The 12,481-nt window shown below is 42.4% G+C and overlaps 1 protein-coding gene across 6 annotated transcripts in view; it reads left to right on the plus strand.

Annotated features, from left to right (window-relative positions):
- hdac5 (histone deacetylase 5) overlaps window positions 1-12,481 on the plus strand; it is a 376,118-nt gene that overhangs the window by 171,004 nt on the left and 192,633 nt on the right. The window lies entirely within an intron of this gene.

A 12,481-nucleotide genomic window follows, 5' to 3' on the forward strand; every position in this document is an offset into this window, starting at 1 on the left:
CAAGAATCTTTCCATTGACCCAGTATTCTGCCCTCCTGTTATTCTTCCCAAAGTGAATCACCTCACATTTATCTACATTGAACTCCATTTGCCATCAATCGGCTCAGTTCTGCAGTTTATCCAAGTCCCCCTGCAACCTGCAACATTCTTCCACACTGTCCACTGCAAACTTACTAACCCATCCACCTATGCCTGCTTCCAAGTCATTTATAAAAATGACAAACAGCAATGGTCCCAAAACAGATCCTTATGGCACCCCACTAGTAACAGGACTCTAGGCTGAATATTTTCCATTAACCACCACTTGCTGCCTTCCTTCAGAAAGCCAGTTTCTAATCCAAGCTGCTAAATCACCCTGAATTCCCATGCCTCTGCATTTTCTCCAACAGCCTACCATGTGAAACCTTATCAAAGGCTTTACCGAAGTCCATTTACACCATGCAAACTGCCCTACCCTCATCTACATGCTTGGTCACCTTCTCAGAAAACACAGTGAGGTTTGTGAGACACAACCTGCCCTTGACAAAACCATGTTGACTATCTGAAATCAAATTGTTGCCTGATAGATGATTATAAATCCTATCTCTTATAATCCTTTCCAAAACTTTTCTGAAAACAGAAGTAAGGCTCGCTGATCCCATTACCTGGGTCATCTCTGCTGCCCTTTTTAAACAAGGGCACAACATTTTCAATCCTCCACTCCTCTGGGACTAAACTTGTAGACAAAACGGCTCAAAGATCAAAGCCAAAGACTCCACCATTCCCCTTGGAGAAATCCTCGGATAAATCCCATCCAGCCCAGGGGACTTGTCTACTTTCACTCCTTCTAGAATTGATAATACCTCTTCGTTACTAACCTCAATCATTGCTAGTCTCATATCTCGTATCTCATTCTTCTCCTTTACAATATTCTCCTTTTCCTGAGTGAAGACAGATGAGAAATATTTGTTTAGCACCTCTGTGATCTCCACAGGGTCCACACAAAACTTCCCATTTCTGTCTTTGACTGGCCCTATTCCTCACATACCAATAGACAACTTTAGGGATCTCCTTTATTCTACCTGCTAAAGCCTGCTCATGTCCTCTCTTTGCTCTTCTTAACTCTCTCTTTAAATCCTTCCTAGCTAATGTGTAATGCTCCATCGCCTCATCTGATCCATCTTGTCTCATCGTCACATAAGCCTCCTCCTTCCACTTAACAAGCGATGCAATTTCTGTAGTAAACCACAGTTCCCTTACCTTATCACTTCCTCCCTGCTTGACCTGGACATACCTATCAAGGACACGCAGTACCTGTTCCTTAAACCAGCTCCATATTTCGATTGTCTCTATCCCCTGCATTTTGCTACCCCATTCTATGCATCCTAAGTGTTGCCTAGTGGAATTATAATTGCCCTTGCCACATTGATGTCTCTTGCCCTGTGGCATATACCTATCCCTTTCCATCGCTAAACTAAGCATAACTGAATTACGGTCACTCTCTCCAAAGTGCTCACCTACAACTAAAACACCTGGCCTGGTTTATTACCAAGCATCAGATCCTGTGTGGCCTCCCCTGTTGTCGGCCCTTCAACATACTGTGCCAGGAAACCCTCCTGCACACATTGGACAAAAACTAATCCATCTGATGTGCAAGAGTTATAGCATTTCCGGTCAACGTTGGAGAAGTTAAAGTCCCCCAAAATGACCAACCTGTTCCTTTCACTCCTACCCAGAATCATTTTGCCAATCCTGTTCTCCATCTCAACCCATACTACCTCCATAGGCGAGTCCTTGTCAAAAGTTCTTTCATCCACCGTTATACTATTCTTGATTAACAAGGCCACACCTCTCCCTCATTTACTGTCTTGCCTGTTATTAATGAAAGATCTAAACCCTGAAACCTGCAACATCTATTCCTTATCCTGCTCTATCCATGTCTCCAAAATGGAACAACATCGAAGTCCCAGGTATCTATCCATGCAAGCTTCCCTACATTGTTTCGGATACTTTAGGCGTTGAAGTGGCCACATGTCAAATTAGTTTGCTATCTGCCAGTACGTTCTAGTGACTGTGAAATCCTCTCCCTGCCCTCCCTACTCTCATTCACCTGTGCACTGTAACGACACCTCAGGTTCCCATTCCCCTGCTGAGCTAGTTTAATTCCACCCGAAGAGCACTCACAAATTTCCCACCCAGAATCTTAGTACCCCTCTGGTTCAAGAGAAGACTCTCCTGTTGTAGAGATCCCACATTCCCCAGAATGAGCCCCAATTATCCATAAACCTGAAACCCTCCTTGCTGCACCAACCCTGCAGCCATGTGTTCAGCTGATACCTCTCCTTGTTCTTCGTCTCGCTATCATGTGGCATGGGTAACAATCCAGAGATACCAACTCTTGGTTCTCGCTCTCAGCTTCCACCTAGCTCCCTGAAATCCTGCCTTATATCCCTATCCTTCTTTCCACTTATGTTGTTGATACCTTTGTGGAATATGACCTGGGACTGGTCACCCTCTCTCTTTAGATCCAAGACATCACAGACCCTGGCACCTGGGAGGCAACACCAACCGCAAGCCTCGTTCATTCCAACAAATCTTCTATTTGACCCTCTAACTATTGAGTCCCCAATGACTAACACTCTCCTCCTTTTCCTCTTTCCTTTCTGTGCAACAAGGACAGACTTTGTGCCAGAGATCTAGATCCTACTGCATACCCCTGGCAAGTCGCGCTCCCCCCCTCTCTCTCCCCCCCCCCCCCTCCCCAAAATACTATCCACAGCGGTGTACGTATTTTTCAGGTGATCCCTCCACTAACTTATTTCTCCCCCCTTCAAATAGTTGGGCTTCCGGATCTTGGGGAGCAGGTAGAACCGGGCAATGCAGGCCTGGGGGATTATGAGGTTGGAGTCAACAGAGGAAGACCACTGGAAGCAGTGAGTGTGATTTTGGCTTGATGGACCATGGTGGGGTCATGGCCAAGCGGGAGATTTGACATGGTGTCAGAGAGCTTGCGTTCAGCCTCTGTGACATAGAGGGCAGTCTTCAAGCGCAGCCCTCCACAGCACCGCCTCAACTCCCTGCTCCACCGCTCTAAATCTCTCCCCCTTCAAATGCAATCAAGGCAGCGTCCCCTGCCAGTCTCCACATCCAACATCTCATCAGTAAATATTTCAGCCAACTCCAGTTAGACACACCACCAAGACAGCTTCACCTCTCTGCCTTATGCAGGCCACTTCTCTTCACCTATCCTTGGTTCACATTGCCACTACCTTGGTTCACATTGTTCATGTATCCCTACCAATCTGCTCCCCTCCCCACCCAAACCACCCCCCCTCCACTTTATCTGCAGCTCCCCTTCCACACACCCCCAAGTCCTGAAGAAAGGTTATACCTAAAACATTGACTTCTCCACCTCCTGATGCTGCCTGTTGTTGTGTTCTTCCAGCCTCCTGCTTGTCTACCTTGGATTTCAGCATCTGCAGGTTTTTTGTCTATAATTTCTCTCCAACAATGCTGCCAGACCTGCTGAGTTTTTCCAGCAGTTTCTGATTTTGTTTCTGATTTCCAGCATTCACGGTTCTTTGCTTTTTTGAAGAATCATGTACATAAGTAGGAGAAGACTGGACAAGGGGAGAAAAGAGAAGAGTTAAGATAGGAAAAAATAAGTTTATTGGGCTGAAGCAGGCTGAAAAAAATGGATCTAACAGTTTGCAAATTTTTGGGAAAATGGTAGAAATGATCTATCTAGGGATTGAGGTGTGAAGCTACGGAGGGAAGACCTCCAGAGGGGTGAGATGAGTGACAGTCTTGGAAACAACAGCTTAAGTTTCAGTAATGTTAAGGGGGAGATGGGAAGAAGTATTTGAGGGTTGGCACTCAGCATCACACTTGCAATAGCAGCATCCTTATCAGCAGGTTTCATGACAAAGTTAACGTTAAACATTATAGAATGGAGTACAGCAAGCTTAGAGGGAAACAAGTTAGATTGTAAGGGATCAGGGAAATTAATGCAACAATTCTTAATGTAGAGATTAAGAGGAGGTGAGAACCCAGATGGCGAGTGTTGGAGATGGGTGAAAGAGTCCATTGAGCAAGTAGAGGACTCTATGCATAAAATCATGAGCTTGGAGATGAAGGTGACAGAAATACATTCTCATGTTGTGCTAGAATTCTTTGAGGTGGGATTGTAAAGAGATAAAACTGAGATCTTTGCTGCATATATGAACATCATTATAGTTGATGAAAGGCAAACATCTCAATAGCAGGGGTTTATCAGTGGATGTTCTAGACCGGACCCTCTTCTGCTTCCTCAATGACATTCCCTTTCTAATAAGGTTAGAAGTGAAGATGTCAGCTGATAATTGTCCTCTGTTCAACATCATTTGCAACACTTCAGACACTTAGCATCTAGGGTTCATCTGGATCAAGACTTGAACAACATTTGAGTTGACGCTGACAAGTAACGTGCTTGTCATAAAATTGTCAGCCAGTAGCCATTTCTAACAAGAGAGAATCTTACCATAGCCCTTACTATCTACTAGAATTGCCATAATACATTTTCCCTCTATCACATCCTGGGGTTGCAGTTGACTGGAAATGGAACTGGAGCAGTAATATAATTGTGTTAGCTGGGACAGCAGGTCAAAAGCTAGAAATTCATTAGTGAGTAATTCATTTCCTGACCTCCCAATGCTTGTTCACCATCTACAAGGCATTGGTGAGGAGTATGATGGAATAGCCTTCACTTACAAAGAGGGGTGCAGCTCCAAAAGCACATCAAAAAGCTTGTCACCATCCAGGACCAAGTGGTATGCTAGGTTTGTATCCTTCCTTCATCATTGATGCAGGCAGCAGTGTGTTCCAACTACAAGCTGCATTGCCGTAACTTAGCCTTTGACAGCAATTGCAAACCTATGATCTCTATCACTGAGAAGGGCGAAGGCAGAAGATGTATGGAAATTTCAACATCAGCAAGTTCCCATCCAACTCTCTCTCCATCCTGATTTAGACTTATGTTGCTGTTTCTTAATTGTTGCTGGATGAAGTATTGGATCTCCTTTCCTAACAATCAAGTCCGGTAGTTGACTAATGCAATTCAGCACCCCTTCCTCATGGACCCTTAGTGCAGGCTTATCCCATAACAATTATTTTTTTCAAAAATTCAATTATGTTAATTTGCTAATGTAATGTTTACGTGCAATTGTAACAGATTTTAAAATGAGCTGACCAATTTTATTCATAATTTTAAAAACATATGATTTAAACCATTTTTCATAAATCAAGTCTGCTTACATGTTAGTTTCTGAGTTTTCCTTCTCATCTTCAGTTTGTTTTCTGCATTATCCTACCAGTTAATTTACACTGTATTCTTTGTTGTCTTCATTCATTTACGCTTTTATGTCTTCCCTACCTTCCTTTTGCTACTTTTTCTAAAACCACTTAGCATTAGTTTTGTTCATGTTAAGAGTAGGGCAAATTTCTCTGCTAAGAATGCCGGGCAAAAGTCTTTACCTTTCGTGTCACCTAAACTGTTGCGTTTGAAATATTTTCTGCCATTACTAATGACCATGGTAAAGGTTCAACACCACTTTGACAAGTATGTACGCTGCAGGCATAAATCTTTTAAAAGAGGAATTCTGTCCTTCATTGCCTCCTCTACTTAAGTGTAACATAATTTGATTTTGCAACAAGTTAGTTGCATTCTGTAGGCCACAAATGATCACAGTCTTTGATATTATGCAGAAAATGAAATGCAGAATTTCATTTTAATTTGGAGCCTCTGTTCGTCTGAAGATATTAATCTTCTAATTCCTTTAATTTGAGGGAAAAAAGGATTTCTAAGTTGATAGCTGCAAGGTCAGAAAAGAGCTTGTCACTATTACAGATATGTGTGTGTGTGTAAAGGTCATTTTATTTTGAATAAACTGTTTTCTGTTTTATTGGAAAATTCTCCATGGCAATCTGATTTCTGCAATGTATTGTATAAATTAATATGCTAATTTCATTATCTACAGAGTTAATATTTCATTCGTTTGAAAACAGTTGGCATGAGGACTTCTATTTTAACATGATTCTGGGTAATCCAAGATGGAGGATGGGAAAAATTTCTGGCTGTAAGAGTCGCTCTTGTTTTGAGGTATTTTACGTGTGGGAGGTGATTTCCTCGAATTCCAGGAGCAGCAATTACTGTTTTATGTGCTATTGCATTGCTTTGGAACTTTGGGACAACAGCAGTTTTAAAAGGGAGAAGAGCAGACAAAGGAAGCACATGGTGAGGACAGAGCAGGAGAGAGAGAGAAACTGCACAGTTACCGCCTTTGCTGTTTGAATTAGTGTCTCGCTGGACATCGGAGTGCATCTGGGAAAATTAACAAACAGTCAAATTCACAACTAATCTTGGAGGAACTGTTGGGCGAAGTTCACAGCACAGAATCAGATAAGTTAATTGTTGTTTTAAGTCTGTCCAAGAGAAAGGCTGCAGTAATGAGTATAGTGGATTCTTTCTTGATTATATGTTTTTGGAGATAAGCCTCTTGATTACACTTAAATTAATGGCTATGTCTTATATTTTAACCTGGGGCACTGTTTGCAGAGAAATAAGACAGTGTTATTTTCTGGGTCTGTGCATTGTGAAGGAACAAAAATGGCCTTTGCAGTGATATGTATTTCTTGTCAGATGTGGGAATTTAAAGGTTATTGCAGATTATATCTGCCATAAATGCTGTTGGATGTGAATCTTATTAGATCGAGTGGATTGGTTGGAGAGACAGATAGAAGCGATGAGGAATTTCCAACAGCAACAGTATGTGATGGATGGCACTTATAGGAAGGGGGTAAAGTCTCAGATACAGTCACATAGATGGGTTAACACCAGGAAGAGTAAAAGAGGTAGGCAGCTAGTGCAGGAGTCTTATATGGATATACCCGTTTCAAACAGGTATGTTGTTTTGGAAAATGTAGGGGGTGATGGATTCTCAGGGGAACATAGCACATGTTTCTGGTATTGAGACTGGCTCTAATGCAATGAGGGGTATGTCGGCTTCCAAGAGATTAATTGTGTTAGGGGATTCTGTAGTCAGAGGTACAGACAGATGTTTCTGTGGCCAGCAGACAAAAAGCAGAATGGTGTCTTGTTTCCCTGGTGCCAGGATCAAGGATGTTTCAGAGAGGGTGCAGATTGTTCTCATGGGGGAGAGGGGCCAGCAGGAGGTCATTGTCCACATTGGAACCAATGACATAGGAAGGGAAAAAGTTGAGATTCTAATGGGAGATTACAGAGACTTAGGTAGATATTTAAAAAGGAGGTCCTCAAGGGTGGTAATATCTGGATTACTCCCAGTGCTGTGAGCAAGTGAGGGCAGGAATAGGAAGATAAAGCAAACGATTGCATGGCTGAGGAGTTGGTGTATGGGAGAAGGATTCACATTTTTGGATCATTGGAATCTCTTGGAGTAGAATTGGAAGGGGACTAATATACCGGCAGGGCAATTTGCTAGAACTGCTCGGGAGGATTTAAACTAGTAAGGTGGGGGCGGTGGGACCCAGGGAGATATTGAGGAAAGAGATCGATCTGAAACTGGTACAGCTGAGAACAGAAGTGAGTCAAACAGTCAGGGACAAGGTAGGACTAATAAATTAAACTGCATTTATTTCAATGCAAAGGGTCCAACAGGGAAGGCAGATGAACTCGGGGCATAGTTAGGAACATGGGACTGGGATATCATAGCAATTACAGAAACATGGCTCAGGGATGGGCAGGACTGGCAGCTGAATGTTCCAGGATACAAATGCTACAGGAAGGATAGAAAGGGAGGCAAGAGAGGAGGGGGAGTGGCATTTTTGATAAGGGATAGCATTACAGCTGTGCTGAGGGAGGATATTCCCGGAAATACATCAAGAGATTTTATTTGGGTGGAACTGAAAAATAAGAAAGGGATGATCACCTTATTGGGATTGTATTATAGACCCCCCAATAGTCAGCAGGAAATTGAGAAACAAACTTGTAAGGAGATCTCAGCTATCTGTAAGAATAATAGGGTAGTTATGGTAGGGGATTGTAACTTTCCAAACATTGACTGGGACTGCCGTAAGTGTTAAACGTTTAGCTGGAGAGGAATTTCTTAAGTGCGTATAAGACGATTTTCTGATTCAGCATATGGATGTACCTACTAGAGAAGGTGTTAAACTTGACCTACTCTTGGGAAATAAGGAAGGGCAGGTGACTGAGGTGTCAGTGGGGGAGCCCTTTGGGGCCAGCGGCCATAATTCAATTTGTTTTAAAATACTGATGGAAAAGGATGGACCAAATCCAAAAGTTGAAGTTCTAAATTGGAGAAAGGCCAATTTTGACGGTATTAGGCAGGACCTTTTGAAAGCTGATTGGAGGCAGATGTTCGCAGGTAAAGGGATGCCTGGAAAATGAGAAGCCTTCAGAAATGAGATAACAAGAATCTAGAGCATATGTCAGGTATAGACAGGATAGATCGAGTGAATCCTTAGAAGAGTATAAAGGCAGTAGGAGTATACTTAAGAGGGAAATCAGGAGGGCAAAATGGGGACATGGGATAGCTTTGGCAAACAGAATTAAGGAGAATCCAAAGAGTTTTTACAAATATATTAAGGACAAAAGGGTAACTAGGAAGAGAATAGGGCCTCTCAACAATCAGCAAGGCGGCCTTTGTGTGGAGCCACAGAAAATGGGGGAGAACTAAATGAATATTTTGCATCAGTATTTACTGTGGAAAAGGATATGCAAGATACAGACTGTAGGGAAATAGATGGTGACATCTTGCAAAATGTCCAGATTACACAGGAGGAAGTGCTGGATGTCTTGAAACGGTTAAAGGTAGATAAATCCCCAACACCTGATCCGATGTACCCGAGAACTCTGTGGGAAGCTAGAGAAGTGATTGCTGGGCCTCTTGCTGAGATACTTGCATCATCAATAGTAACAAGTGAGGTGCCGGAAAATATGGTGCCACTGTTTAAGAAGGGCAGTAAAGACAAGCCCAGGGAACTATCGACCGGTGAGCCTGACCTCAGTGATGGGCAAGTTGTTGGAGAGAATCCTGAGAGACAGGATGTACATGTATTTGGAAAGGCAAGAACTGCTTAGGGATATATTGAAAAATGTGGTACTGGAAAAACACAGCAGGCCAGGCAGCATCTGAGGAGCAGGAGAATTGATGTTTCGGGCATAAGCCCTTCTTCAGGAATGAGGCTGGTGTGCCAAGTGGGCTGAGATAAAAGGTGGGGTGGGGGGATGGAATTTGGGGGAGGGGCGCTGGGAATACGATAGGTGGAAGGAGGTGAGGGTGATAGGCCGGCGAGGGGTTGGGTGCGGAGAGGTTGGGAAGAAGATTGCAGATCAAGAGGGCGGTGCTGAATCCGAGGGTTGGGCCTGAGATAAGGTGGGGGGAGGGGAAATGAGGAAGCTGGAGAAATCTAATTAGGGATAGTCAACATGGCTTTGTGCGTGAGAAATCATGTCTCATAAACTTGATTGAGTTTTTTTTGAAGAAGTAACAAAGGATTGATGAGGGCAGAGCAGTAGATGTGATCTGTATGGACTTGAGTAAGGCATTCGACAAGGTTCCCCATCGTAGACTGATTAGCATGGTTAGATCTCATGGAATATGGGGAGAACTAGCCATTTGGATACAGAACTGGCTCAGAGGTAGAAGACAGAGGATGATGGTGGAGGGTTGTTTTTCAGACTGGAGGCCTGTGACCAATGGAGTGCCACAAGGATCGGTGCTGTGTCCTCTACTTTTTGTCATTTACATAAATGATTTGGCTGCGAGTATAAGTGGTACAGTTAGTAAGTTTGCCGATTTACACCAAAATTGGAAGTGTAGTGGACAGTGAAGAGGGTTACCTCAGATTACAAAGGATCTGGACAGATGGGCCAATAGGCTGAGAAGTGGCAGATGGAGTTTAATTCAGATAAATGCGTGGTGCTGCATTTTGGGAAAGCATACCTTCGAAGGGCTTATACACTTAATGGTAAGGTCCTAGGGAGTGTTGCTCAGCAAAGAGACCTTGGAGTGCAGGTTCATAGCTCCTTGAAAATGGAGTTGCAGATAGATAGGATAGTGAAGGTGGTGCTTGGTATGCTTTCCTTTATTGGTCAGAGTATTGAGTGCAGGAGTTGGGAGGTCATGTTGTGACTGGACATTGGTTAGGCCACTGTTGGAATATTGCGTGCAACTCTGGTCTCCTTCATATCGGAAAGATGTTGTGAAACTTTGAAGCGTTCAGAAAAAATTTACAAGGATGTTGCCAGGGTTGGAGGATTTGAGCTACAGGGAGAGGCTGAACAGGGTGGGGCTGTTTTCCCTGGAGCGTTTGAGGCTGAGGGGTGACCTTATAGAGGTTTACAAAATTATGAGGGACATGGATAGGATAAATAGACAAAGTCTTTTTCCTGGGGTCAGGGAGTACAGAACTAGAGGGCGTAGGTTTCGGGTGAGAGGGGAAAGATACAAAAGAGACCTAAGGAGCAACCTTTTTACGCAGAGGGTGGTACATGTATGCTATGAGTTGTCAGAGGATGTGGTGGAGGCTGGTACAATTGCAACATTTAAGAGGCATTTGGGTGGGTATATGAATAGGAAGGGTTTGGAGGGATATGGGCTGGGTGCTGGCAGGTGGGACTAGATTGGGTTGGGATATCTGTTCGGCATGGACAGGTTGGACCGAAGGGTCTCTTTCCACGCTGTACGTCTTTATGACTGTTTGTAATAGCCAGTGACAATTTTTTTTTCTTCAGAGTAACTCAGGCAGTTAAGATCTATTCCAGACATTCACTCATCTGTAGAAGTAGCCACTGTAACTTGTTTGTATTGTAGTCACAACTTAAACTGGAAAAAGTAAGTAAAGTCATGAGTAGAGTGTTAGAATTGGGATTCGACAAGGGAGTTGAAAATTATAGAGTGGGAGAGTCTGAATTTAGAATTTACCATACCTAACCTGCAAAACTCCTGAGGTAAGATATACAATTGGGGAAGATGGGATTTGATGCATAATATTAGGAAAATTAAAATTGAAATGATTTGAAATAAAATCAAATGTACCTTTGTTTTATGGAGATGTGTAACTGGGAACAAGTACTGATTTCAAATGCAGAAATAAGGTTGTCTTGCTCCAGTTACACAGGGCATTGGTGAATTCAGACATAAAATTAATGTGCAGTTTTCACCTCCTTACCTGAGGAGGGTTTTATGTTTGCTATAGAGGGTGCAGCAGAGGTTCACCAAATTGATTCTGGAATGGCAGGACTGACAGGATCAAATTGGTTAGGATTGTATTCTCTGGAGTTTAGAAGAGTGAGGGGGATCTTATAGGAACCTGTAAAATTATAACAAGACTAGATAGGTTAAATATAATAAGAATGTCCCCAGTTGTGTTGGAGTCCAGAATCAGGAGGTCGTAGTTTAAGGATAAGGGAAAAACGTTTTATGATTGTGATGAGAAATTTGTTTGCCCAGAGAGTAGTAAGTATGTGGAATTCACTACCACAGAGTGGGTTGAGGCCAAAGCATTGTGATTTTAAGGAGAAGATAGATAAAGCTCTTGTGGCTAAAGAAATCAAAGGTTTGACAGGGAATGGGGATTAGAGTATTGAGCTCAATGATCAGCCATGATCATATTGAATGGCACAGCAGACTTGAGGGATCAAATAGTCTACTCCTATCTTCTATGTTTCCATGTAAGATTGCTTATATCCTTAGATTTTTATTGCTTTTATTTGTATATTGATAGAGTTTCACTCATGACGTGGAGCTTTTGAAGCTCCATCTAAATGTAGAAGTAGAGGTGCTGAATTGATTCTGACACCGCTTGTAACTGTTGACTTAATAGGATTCCTATTGACTGTCTAAGTTGTGTAAAGTAGTATTTGAAGTTATGCTCATTTTATACTAAAGAATAAATTTAGCAGAATTGCATAGTGTAAAGTACTTATTCACTGACAGGCTCCAATTGTAAACTACAAAAGGAAAGAACCTTGAACCAAAGTTCCAGAAAAACAAAATGACAAACTAATTTAGGCAGTTTGTTCATTGTGGGCCATGCTTTATTCATTTATTTTCTTTCGGGCAAGAAGCATAGTCAAATCTCAGAGTCACTTATTCCAACCTGAGATGCTCATATTTACAGCTTTGAGTAGTTGCACTTTTCACCAATGTTTCTTCTGTAATGGCAGTGCCTGGACCATCATCTTTAGATGAGTGACTGCCCTCCTTTGTCCCATATACTAACAGGGAGAAGAAACTATGGTTATGAGAAGAAACATTAGATTTTGTGACTCAGAATCCATCATGTACATGCTCGTACAGTTAATGGCCATTTTGTTCTTTAAGCTACTGTGCTTTGTCATCTTAAGCAGAGTTTATATCTCAATCTACTGCTAAAAATGGATATGGTTTAAAACTACCTAATCTGCATTTATTATGCATATGAAGAGTCTTGGAAAATTTCCTTTGTCCTATTTGTGATAAAA

Source organism: Hemiscyllium ocellatum, chromosome 32 (assembly GCF_020745735.1).
Source record: "Hemiscyllium ocellatum isolate sHemOce1 chromosome 32, sHemOce1.pat.X.cur, whole genome shotgun sequence".
Classification (NCBI taxonomy): domain Eukaryota; kingdom Metazoa; phylum Chordata; class Chondrichthyes; order Orectolobiformes; family Hemiscylliidae; genus Hemiscyllium; species Hemiscyllium ocellatum.